Raw genomic sequence first — 9,511 nt, forward strand, 5'->3', positions numbered from 1 at the left:
GTCCCGATCTCCAACCCCCACTGGGGATTCCCTCTTCGTTCCCCTGCTTCTGACTGCTTCCCTCTCTACTGCCCCTTGGCCTGACCAGAGGGGCTCCCTTTTGGGAATCCTCGGATTCACTTGACGGACTCACTGACAACCTCGGGTCATCGTCGTCCTCTTCCTCGTCACCCTGGGACCCCTCCCCCTCGCTCTCTGTCCCTGAAACCCTGACATCCATCCCCCCCTCGAAGCCCCCCCTTCCCCCCTCCCGCCCATCGGGTGCAGGTTGTAGGAGCTGCAGCTCTTCGGAGGTGGATGCAGGATACAGGTTGTGTACCTCCATATCCTCTGCTTGCAGTTCGGTGTATGAGTGTTCGAATTCGGGTTCTTGACCCAAAGTGTTCTCTTCTCCCTCTTCCATTGGTACCTCGTCTGGTGCTGCCGGCCAAGGTCCCGTCAGCCATTTCCTGCGCCAGTCCTCCTCTGGTTGCTCGTCCCACCAATAGGAGGTTTCTGTGGCCACCCCTGAGCACGATCCCCTGGGCGGGCTAGATTCCGGCGTTCTCTCCTCAGCTGAAGAAAAACCCCGGAAAGTACTGCCTGAGAGTGTGGGCGTAAAGAGCCAGTCATCAAAGTACTCAGCTGGCATGGGTCTATGCGGGAAAAGGGCATGGAACTCGTCTTTTAGAAGAGGTTCGTCTAAAGCGTAGCCCGGCACCCAACCGTTGGCACTGGCTGGAGTGCCCTCTGTGGCTAGAAAGTATTCTACCCCCTCTTCCCCCCATCTCGAGTCCAGGATTTCTGTGACCTCGTTGAGTGGTTCGGCCCTAGGCGCCCTCTCCCTCTCCTGTGACTTAGTGTGTAGTTGCGGGACTGTTTCAGACTCCTGAAACCTGTGCGGTGCCTTGTAGGGGGTGAGCACCGACCTATGAAATACCGGATGCACTCTGGAACCTTCGGGGAGGGCTAGTCGAAAGGCTACAGGGTTGATCTTAGCCTCCACTTGGTACGGCCCTAACTGCCTGTGCCCTAGCTTCTTCTTGGCCAACGACTTGGCTGGCATGGCTTGGGCGGCTAACCACACCCAGTCCCCCACCTGGATCTCCTCCCCCGCTCTCCTGTTTTTGTCTGCCTGCACCTTATATGCTTGCTTGGCCAGCTCCAAATGTCTCCGCAACTCTTCGTGCACCTCCTGCAGCTCCGCTGCAAACTGGTCGGCTTCTTGCGGCACCCCCTCTCTCGGTGCCCCGAACCCCGGGAAGGTTCTGGGATGCCGACCGTTGTTCGCGAAGAACGGCGTCACCCCCGTGGACGCGTGCTTCGTGTTGTTATAGGCAAACTCTGCCATCGGCAGGTAGTCCACCCAAGCTGCGGGTCGCTGATTGGCGTAACATCTCAGGTACTGCTGCATGATCGCGTTGACCCTCTCAGCTTGGCCGTTGGTCTGTGGGTGTCTCGCCGACGTAAGGTTGATCTTGACGTTCAGGATACCTAAAAGCTTCTGCCAAAAATTGGAAACAAACTGGCGCCCCCTGTCGGACAGGATGGACTGCGGCAGCCCATGCACCTTGAACACGTGATCAATGAAGAGTTTGGCAGTCTGCTCCGCCGTCGCCACCTTTGCACACGGAATGAAGTGCGCCATCTTGGTGAACAGGTCCACAACCACCAGTACCGCCGTCTTCCCTCTGGAGCTGGGCAGGTCAGTAACGAAGTCCAGGGCTACCCTCTCCCACGGTTGCTGTGGCGTTTCCAGCGGTTCCAACAGCCCCGCTGGCTTCTGGTGTACTGGCTTGAACCTCTGACAAGTGTCACACCTGGCGACGTAATCCGCTACCTCTCCGCGCATCCGGGGCCACCAAAAGTCCCTTGCCACCAGTTCTATTGTCTTCTCCTTACCGAAGTGGCCAGCAGTGGGGGCGTCGTGCAACTGCTGCAGAACCTTTGCGCGAAGCTCGTCGCTTGGCACGTAGAGGGCACCTTTGCGAGTTAGCAGTCCGTCGCGCAGTTGGAACTCTTCTCCACTCTGCACACCTCTGCGCAACTCCTCCATTTTGGACTGTGCGAACTGATCCACTTGCAACGCGCGTCGCACCGCGTCCAGATCTACTGCGATGGCAGCGCACGACCACGCCTGCGGTGCGAAAATGTGCTTGGCTGCTACTGGCGCCGCTTCATCGAGATATTGCGGTTTCCTGGATAGCGCATCGGCTATAACGTTGGAATCTCCTGGGATGTACTCTATCCGAAAGTCGAAATCCGCGAAGAATTCCGCCCAGCGCATGTGTCTCTGGCTTTGGAGCTTCGCCGTGCGCCAATACTCTAGGTTTTTGTGATCCGTGCGGACCTGTACTGTGTGCTTGGCTCCTATGAGGAAATGTCGCCACGCTTTGAAAGCTGCGTGAATGGCTAACAGCTCCCTGTCCCATATGGTGTAGTTTTGCTCCGCCTTGCTGAGCTTTCGGGAGTAAAAGGCACCGGGTCTCCAGTTTCCATGTGGATCTTCTTGCAGGAGTACAGCTCCAACCGCCCTGTCTGACGCGTCAGTCTCCACTCGCATGGGCCTGCCTGGATTCACGTGCAGCAGTTGCTCCTCGGAGGCGAAAAGGCTTTTAAGCTTCCGAAAAGAGCGCTCTGCCTGTTCCGTCCACACGAACCTCTTCTTCTTGGAACTCAGAGTGTCCGTGATCGCTGCTGTCTCCTTTGCAAAACCTCTGATGAATTTGCGGTAGAAGTTGGCGAAGCCGACGAATCTCTGGACTTCCTTCCGATTGCGTGGGCTCTTCCAGTCCAACACCGCGCGGACCTTGACGCTGTCCATGGCCAGCCCCTTGTCGGACAGCTTGTAGCCCAGGAAATCCACCTCCGTCACATCAAACTGGCACTTCTCTAACTTGGCGTAGAGCCTGTTCTCCCGTAGTCTTTGCAGGACTTCCTTTACGTCCCTCTCGTGGGCCTCTTCCGTCTCCGAAAAGATCAGGATGTCGTCGAGGAAACACACACATTTCTTGTAGAGGAGTCCCGCTAGCACGTGATGCATAAAGGCTTGGAATACGTGAGATCCATTTTGGAGACCAAACGGCATAACTCTGTATTCATACGTGCCCAGAGGCGTGAACATGGCCGTTTTCCACTCATCGCCCTCCCGGATGCGTATGAGGTTATACGCTCCACGCAGATCCAATTTGGTGAAGATCTTCCCCTTCCTCACGGTTGCTAGGAGATCATCTATCTTGGGCATGGGGAAGGCCTTGGGCTTGGTCATACTGTTTATGAACCTGTAATCCACAATGAGTCTTTTTTGGGGCGTGTCTCTCTTCTTTACAAAGAACACAGGACTGCCCCCCACTGCTTTCGATTCCCGGATGAATCCACGCTTCAAATTGTGCTCTATGAACTCCCTGAGCTCTTGCATCTCGTCCTCAGACATGGAATACAGTTTTGCAGTCGGCAACTGCGCCCCCGGCACCAGGTCGATGGCACAATCATAAGGTCTGTGGGGCGGCAACTGGTCAGCTTCCTTCTCGCAGAAAACCTCCAGGAACCCTTCGTACTTGCTAGGTACTGCCTGCACCATGCCAAGTCGCAGCTGGTGCTCAGCCCCCTCCTCCTGGCAGGACTGGATGCAATTTTGAGCACAGTACGATGAGCAAAAGGTGATCTGGCGTTGGTACCACGCTACAGCAGGACTGTGTTTCTCCAGCCAACTCATGCCTAATACTATAGGCGTGTCAGACAGTTGGGTGACATTGAAGCTAATGACTTCTCGGTGATCTCCTATCCGCATCACCATGGGAGGTGTCTGTTGCACAACTTGCCCTTCTAGCAATTTCCTGCCATCCACTGTGACTACGTTCAGAGGCGTTGTGGCGGGCAGAAGCGCTATGCGATGCTGCTTGACGAATTGCATCCCCACGAAATCGGCATTGCTCCCCGAATCGATCGTGAGGGGCACTTCTAGGGTGGTCCCATTTGGCAACTGAAGTGTTGCAGTGAGCTGCACCGCTGGCTTGGGTGGTAAAGGGTCTGTGGGTTGCAAAGACGCTGGGGACTGTTCTACAGATTCGCCTGGCTGAGCCCCAGCAATTCTGCTTGCAGCCAGGCATTGTCGTTTCCCTGAGGTTCCTCTTCCTGGATCACTTCTGCAGCTACCGTCGCTAAAGCTGCAGTGTGTTTCTGGAGCCTCTGGGGACACTCTTTCGCCATGTGCAGTGCACTGTCGCAGATGTAACACTTCCTGGTCCCTCTAGGAGGCTTCGCCTTTACTGCACCGGAAACTGGGGCTCTGGCTGTTGCTGGAGCCTTAGCACCACCAAGTTCCATCGGCTCCTCCCCCTGCCTCCCCAGCGGCGAGGGATGTGACTGACTGAACTCCCTGGGGATGAAAGAAGACGTCCTCGCTGGTGGACGCACCTGACGTTCTTCCTCATTGTGCCAAGGACGTCCCTCGTGACGTATCCCAATCGCTAGAGCCCTCTGCACCACCTGCTCCAGGGTCTGAGGTCTGTCTCCCCTGGCAAGTTCGTCCTTTATGGGACCGCTGAGACCCTCCCAGAACAAATCCCTCACAGGTGTGCAGTCTTTTTCCCAGCGTAACGCAGTCAGTAAAGCAAAAAATCTGGAATGGTACTGACGCACAGTGGCTTTGCCTTGCCGCAGTCCAAATATCTCCCTGCGTGCAAGATCCAAATCTACGGTTGACTGGAAGCAGGCATCCATCGCTTTAATGAATTCATCAGAATCGCGGCGGGCAGGGCCATCTTCATGCCACAAATTGCGCAACCAGTCTCTGGCCGGCCCATGCAAGTGAGAAACAATAAACCCCACTTTCTCCTCCTCATCTTTAAAGTCATGACGAAGCAAGTGTAATGCATACAAAACGTCTGCTCTGAAACTGGGGTAGTGCTTCAGGTTCCCATCGAAGTGGGTGACTAGGCTGCCCCCCCCCCCCGCCTTCCAAGTCCAATGCCCTCTGATCTGGACCCTGGGAACCCTTCCCTGTTTGCACGCTCCCACCTTGTTTGCAGGTCCTGGCAGCGCTTCTCCATTTCGTCATGCTTCTTCTGAGACGCAAGGACTGCAGTGGTGAGTTCGGAAACTGTAGTTCGCAGTGCTGTCAGCTGATCCTCCGCACTCATGGCTGTCACCGTTTGTGAGCTTTGCAAAAAAAATTTTTGCGTTCTTTGGGAGGGGACTTACTGTCAGAGCCCCCCGAGGTCCCAGCTCACAAGAGACCAAAATCCAGTCCAAGTTATATACAAAAGGTTTTATTGAAGAACATTGTTGTCGTTACATCCAAGCTCCGTGGCTCAGCATCTGTTACCCTTAGATGTTTGAAGTCCCCTCTGAGTCAGTCCCGCCCCTGCACCAGCTTAAGAGGCTTGTACTGCTCCACCTTCTCCTCTCCTTCCTTTTCCGCAGGGTCTTCCTGCCCCCCTGTGCTCCCTCCCTTCGGGACTCCCCCGAGGCTGAGTCTTCTGACGCCTGCTCCCCCCTCCTTCGTGCTTTGGGACCAGGCTCCTCCTCAGGGCTCTCCTCATTTCCGCGCGCCTCCACATTTGAACTTGGCGCGCGTACGTTGCCTCTGACCTTCCTTTCGACCGTTACGCTACTCTCGGTACTACACTCCTCCCCTTCCGGCAGGACGTTCTGCTCCGAACTCCTTCCCCTCTCTGCTCCCTGTTCTGCTCCTTCTGACACACTGGTAACTCCACCCCCTTTACTCCGTTCCGACGGAGAGGCCGGTCCCGATCTCCAACCCCCACTGGGGATTCCCTCTTCGTTCCCCTGCTTCTGACTGCTTCCCTCTCTACTGCCCCTTGGCCTGACCAGAGGGGCTCCCTTTTGGGAATCCTCGGATTCACTTGACGGACTCACTGACAACCTCGGGTCATCGTCGTCCTCTTCCTCGTCACCCTGGGACCCCTCCCCCTCGCTCTCTGTCCCTGAAACCCTGACACACACTATGGGGTTAAACAAGGATGTGTCCTCGCGCCAATGCTATTTAATTTTTATATTAACTCTCTAGCAGTAAATATGGCGAAAGAAAATGCCCACCCTCCCAAACTGGCAGGTATGCCCCTCCCGGTGCTTCTGTATGCGGACGACGCAGTCCTACTCTCCTTTTCCTGCGTTGGCTTGAGGAAGCTTTTGAGATCACTTGCTGATTATTGTCAAGCGGAACAACTATCAATAAATTACAGCTAATCTAAAATTATGGTGTTTTCAAAAAAAAGAAGGAAACACAAATGGAGAATTAATGGTCAACCTATTGACCAGGTAGCAACTTTCAAATACCTGGGAATAACTTTTCAGGAAAGGGTCTCGTGGCACCAACAGATGAAAAACGCCATTGCCAACGCAGGAAGGGCCAACAAAGCCCTTACAAGATTCTTTCACGGGAAAGGGGGAAAATACGTTCCGGCGGCCTCCCAGGTTTTTGCTGCAAAAATACTCCCACAACTCACTTATGGATCCCAGGTTTGCAGTTTTAAACATTTTGCGCCTATGGAGGCATTTCAAGCAAAATTCTATCGGTGTTTATTGGGGATCCCTCCCTGTGTATCTAATATAGCTGTCCGCTTAGAAGTTGGACAACTACCCGTTAACGCGCGTTTGTGGATTCAAAAGATACACTACTGGTTAAAACTTATTTTTTCCCCGGCCGGTTTGGCGCCCTTAACACTCTTAGACACCTTTCATTCTACCTGGAAAGCTTCCCTGTTTGAAAAGAAAAGAAGCTTGGGATTCTCCCCGCAGATCTTGATAGCGGCAGGATATGAGAGAGCCAGAAGTCAAGTGCTCCAGCGCATTAGGGACATAGAGCTGCAATGTCATATGGGCAAAATGGATAAACACGCCACAATTAGAGACTTTGGGAGAGGGTTCTCACCCGCAAACTATCTGTCTGATTTACAAATACCTAAGTACAGACATTCCTTTACCCTGGCCAGATTAAACGTTCTGCCCTCTGCCCTGCTGTTAGGCAGATATGAGGGCAAACCATATGAGTCACGTGTTTGCCCATGTGGCTCATCGGAAGTGGAAACAAGTTTGCATGTATTGCTGCACTGTAGTTATTACGAGGATCTACGCCTGACCTTTATTGCCCCAGTTCTACAAAAGCTTAAAAATGAATCAGAACTTCAATGTATGAGAGCCTTGGTAGAAGATAAGGTTCCTGTAATCACGATCAATGTTGCTAAATTCTGTGCAGCCGCTATCCGGCGCAGAAAACAAGAGCTTTCCAATGTCAACATGCAGGCGAAGGCAAATACTTAATTTTATTCATGCTGTCCAATCTTAAATTGTTGTTATGGCCTAATCTGTATTGAAATTGTCCTTTGTTTTTTCCGGTGTTATGTTTCGCTGACTAGCTGTACGAGTCAATCTGGTCTGTGACCGTTTAATAAAATTTGATTTGAGAATGTAACCATCCACCAAGTCAGAGTTAAATGTTACAACTCTCCTTTGCTGTCGGCTGTGTCTGAGTCCCATTCACAAAAAAGTTCCCTTTGCAGAGCTCGTCCACAGAAATCGGAAGCTGACTTCCTGTTTTGCTTCCATTTCGTCAAATTAAATTTTTAAGCTCTAATTCAAAGTTCAAAATGTTTTATTTGACTTTTACCTCTAATTGGAAGATCTGCTGCTTCTGGTGACGGATCGTAGCTTTCGCAGCAGGCTGTGTTGGTGCCGAGAGCGAACTCGAGCCTCTTCCCCTTCCCTCCCGCGTACACAGCAGCGGCCGGGAGACAATTGGGGGGGGGGTGAGCCCTCATGTCCCCACTCTCCTGTGGGGGGGGGTTTGGGGGTGCGCTGAGCTCTAGCACTGCCCTCCAAGCCTTTCTGCTGGCTCTGTGTTGCGGGCGACACTTAGCACTCCGCCATTGTCCTCCGCAGCAGACCGGAATGTGGAGTTTGGAACTAACAGGGTTAAAACTCCGTGGTGTCCTGTATCTGGGAGGAGCTTGACGCAGGGAAATGTGTCACAGTGTGTGTCTGAGTTCAGATCTGGTTTCGCTTCTGGCTGACACACAGCAGCAGAAGCTGCAAGACAGTGCTTTTGGAAAGCACAGAGAATGGCTGAAGTTTCCGATGGTTACTAATGGATTTACTGCTTTGTAAATAAAGCTACTAGAGATAAGAACGAACTGTCTCTGGACGTGATTTATCCCTTTTCTCACATGGACGCAGGACCGCTGCTGCTACTCTGCTATCCTGCCAGGTCAGCTTTCCCAGCAAAAGTTCGCGCAGGGAAGAGTGACTGGATGGCAATTTATATTTACCCGAAGGTAAATTTATATTTACCCGAAGAGGTTATGGGTGTTCCGCATCTCCTGACAAGTGTGAGAAGGGAGGAAGGCTGCCAGCTTTGAGTTGCTGTGATCTCCTGCCAGGAAGGGCGGTGAGGAATGCTGGTGATCGGAGCCAAGAGCCAAGAGAGACGGCTGCTTCGGAGGACCAGCTTGCTGGCAGAGTGAGTACGCTTTAAGCCCCGGTGGGTGGAAGATGGCTGCTCAGGCACAGCAGGGCCATGAGAGCTTCAATATCCCCGGTGAAAGATTAAATGGGGCCAATTGGGAGGCCTGGTCAAGAAGAGCCAGGGGGTGGTTTGTGGCCACAGGGCTCTGGAGTCCAGTCCAGAAGGAGCCGGCTCCACCCACGCAAGCTACTGCTCTGCTGAGTGAGAGAGAGCAGAGAGAGCTCTGCATGTTGCAAGCAAATGTGGACGCTTTGCTGTTGCCTCATCTGGAGGGCGTTAAATCGGCTCAGGCTGCCTGGCAGGCGTTGAGGAGTTTGTGTGAAAGCTGAGCAGGAGCCAGACCAGAGGGGGCTGGAAGCCCAGGTGGGGCTGGAGGATGCCCAGAAAGCCCAGTGGGGGCTGAGACTGTGTTGGGAAGCTGTTGCAATGCTTCAACACGTCTGTGTGATGGACTGTGTGCAGGAGAAAGGCTGAGAGAGCTGAAAAGAGGAAGGCAGTGGCAAGCTGTTCCTCAGGCAGCAGTGCACCCAAGAGTGGGGGTGCAGGCCGATCCAAGAGCTCTGAGAAAGCGAAAGTCTCCGAAAGTTGTTTGTGCTTTGCTCCGAGGTCCAACAGCGCTGGGAAACATCCGCTAGAAGCCCAGGCTGCCAAGGACACCAGCTGGCATGGAATGCCAACAAAGCAAGTTCCCAGGACCTGTTTTCAGCGAAAACGTGGGAAAGCTGCAGGCCAGGAGAAAAACAAAGACAAGTCGTCTTTTTACCTCACAGCTGCGATGGTGTCTCTGGGAAAAGACAAAAGCCTCAGTCGGGGGGAGGCTGTGGCCATGGAAACCGGAAGGGCAGCAAGCAACGCCATGGCAGCTTTGGAAGACAGCCAGAGAGACACTTTATCTTTCGTGGTGGACTCAGGTGCGACCCACAATCTCATGAATTCACGGGAGCTCCTGAGAAACTGCAAGACAGTTAAAACTGATCGTTACGTTAAATTAGCGGACGGGTCTCAAAGACCATTGACTGAATCTGGGTTTCTCTATTGTTCTTTTAT

This window comes from Podarcis gaigeae (genome assembly GCF_964106915.1).
Source record: "Podarcis gaigeae genome assembly, chromosome: W".
Lineage (NCBI taxonomy): Eukaryota > Metazoa > Chordata > Lepidosauria > Squamata > Lacertidae > Podarcis > Podarcis gaigeae.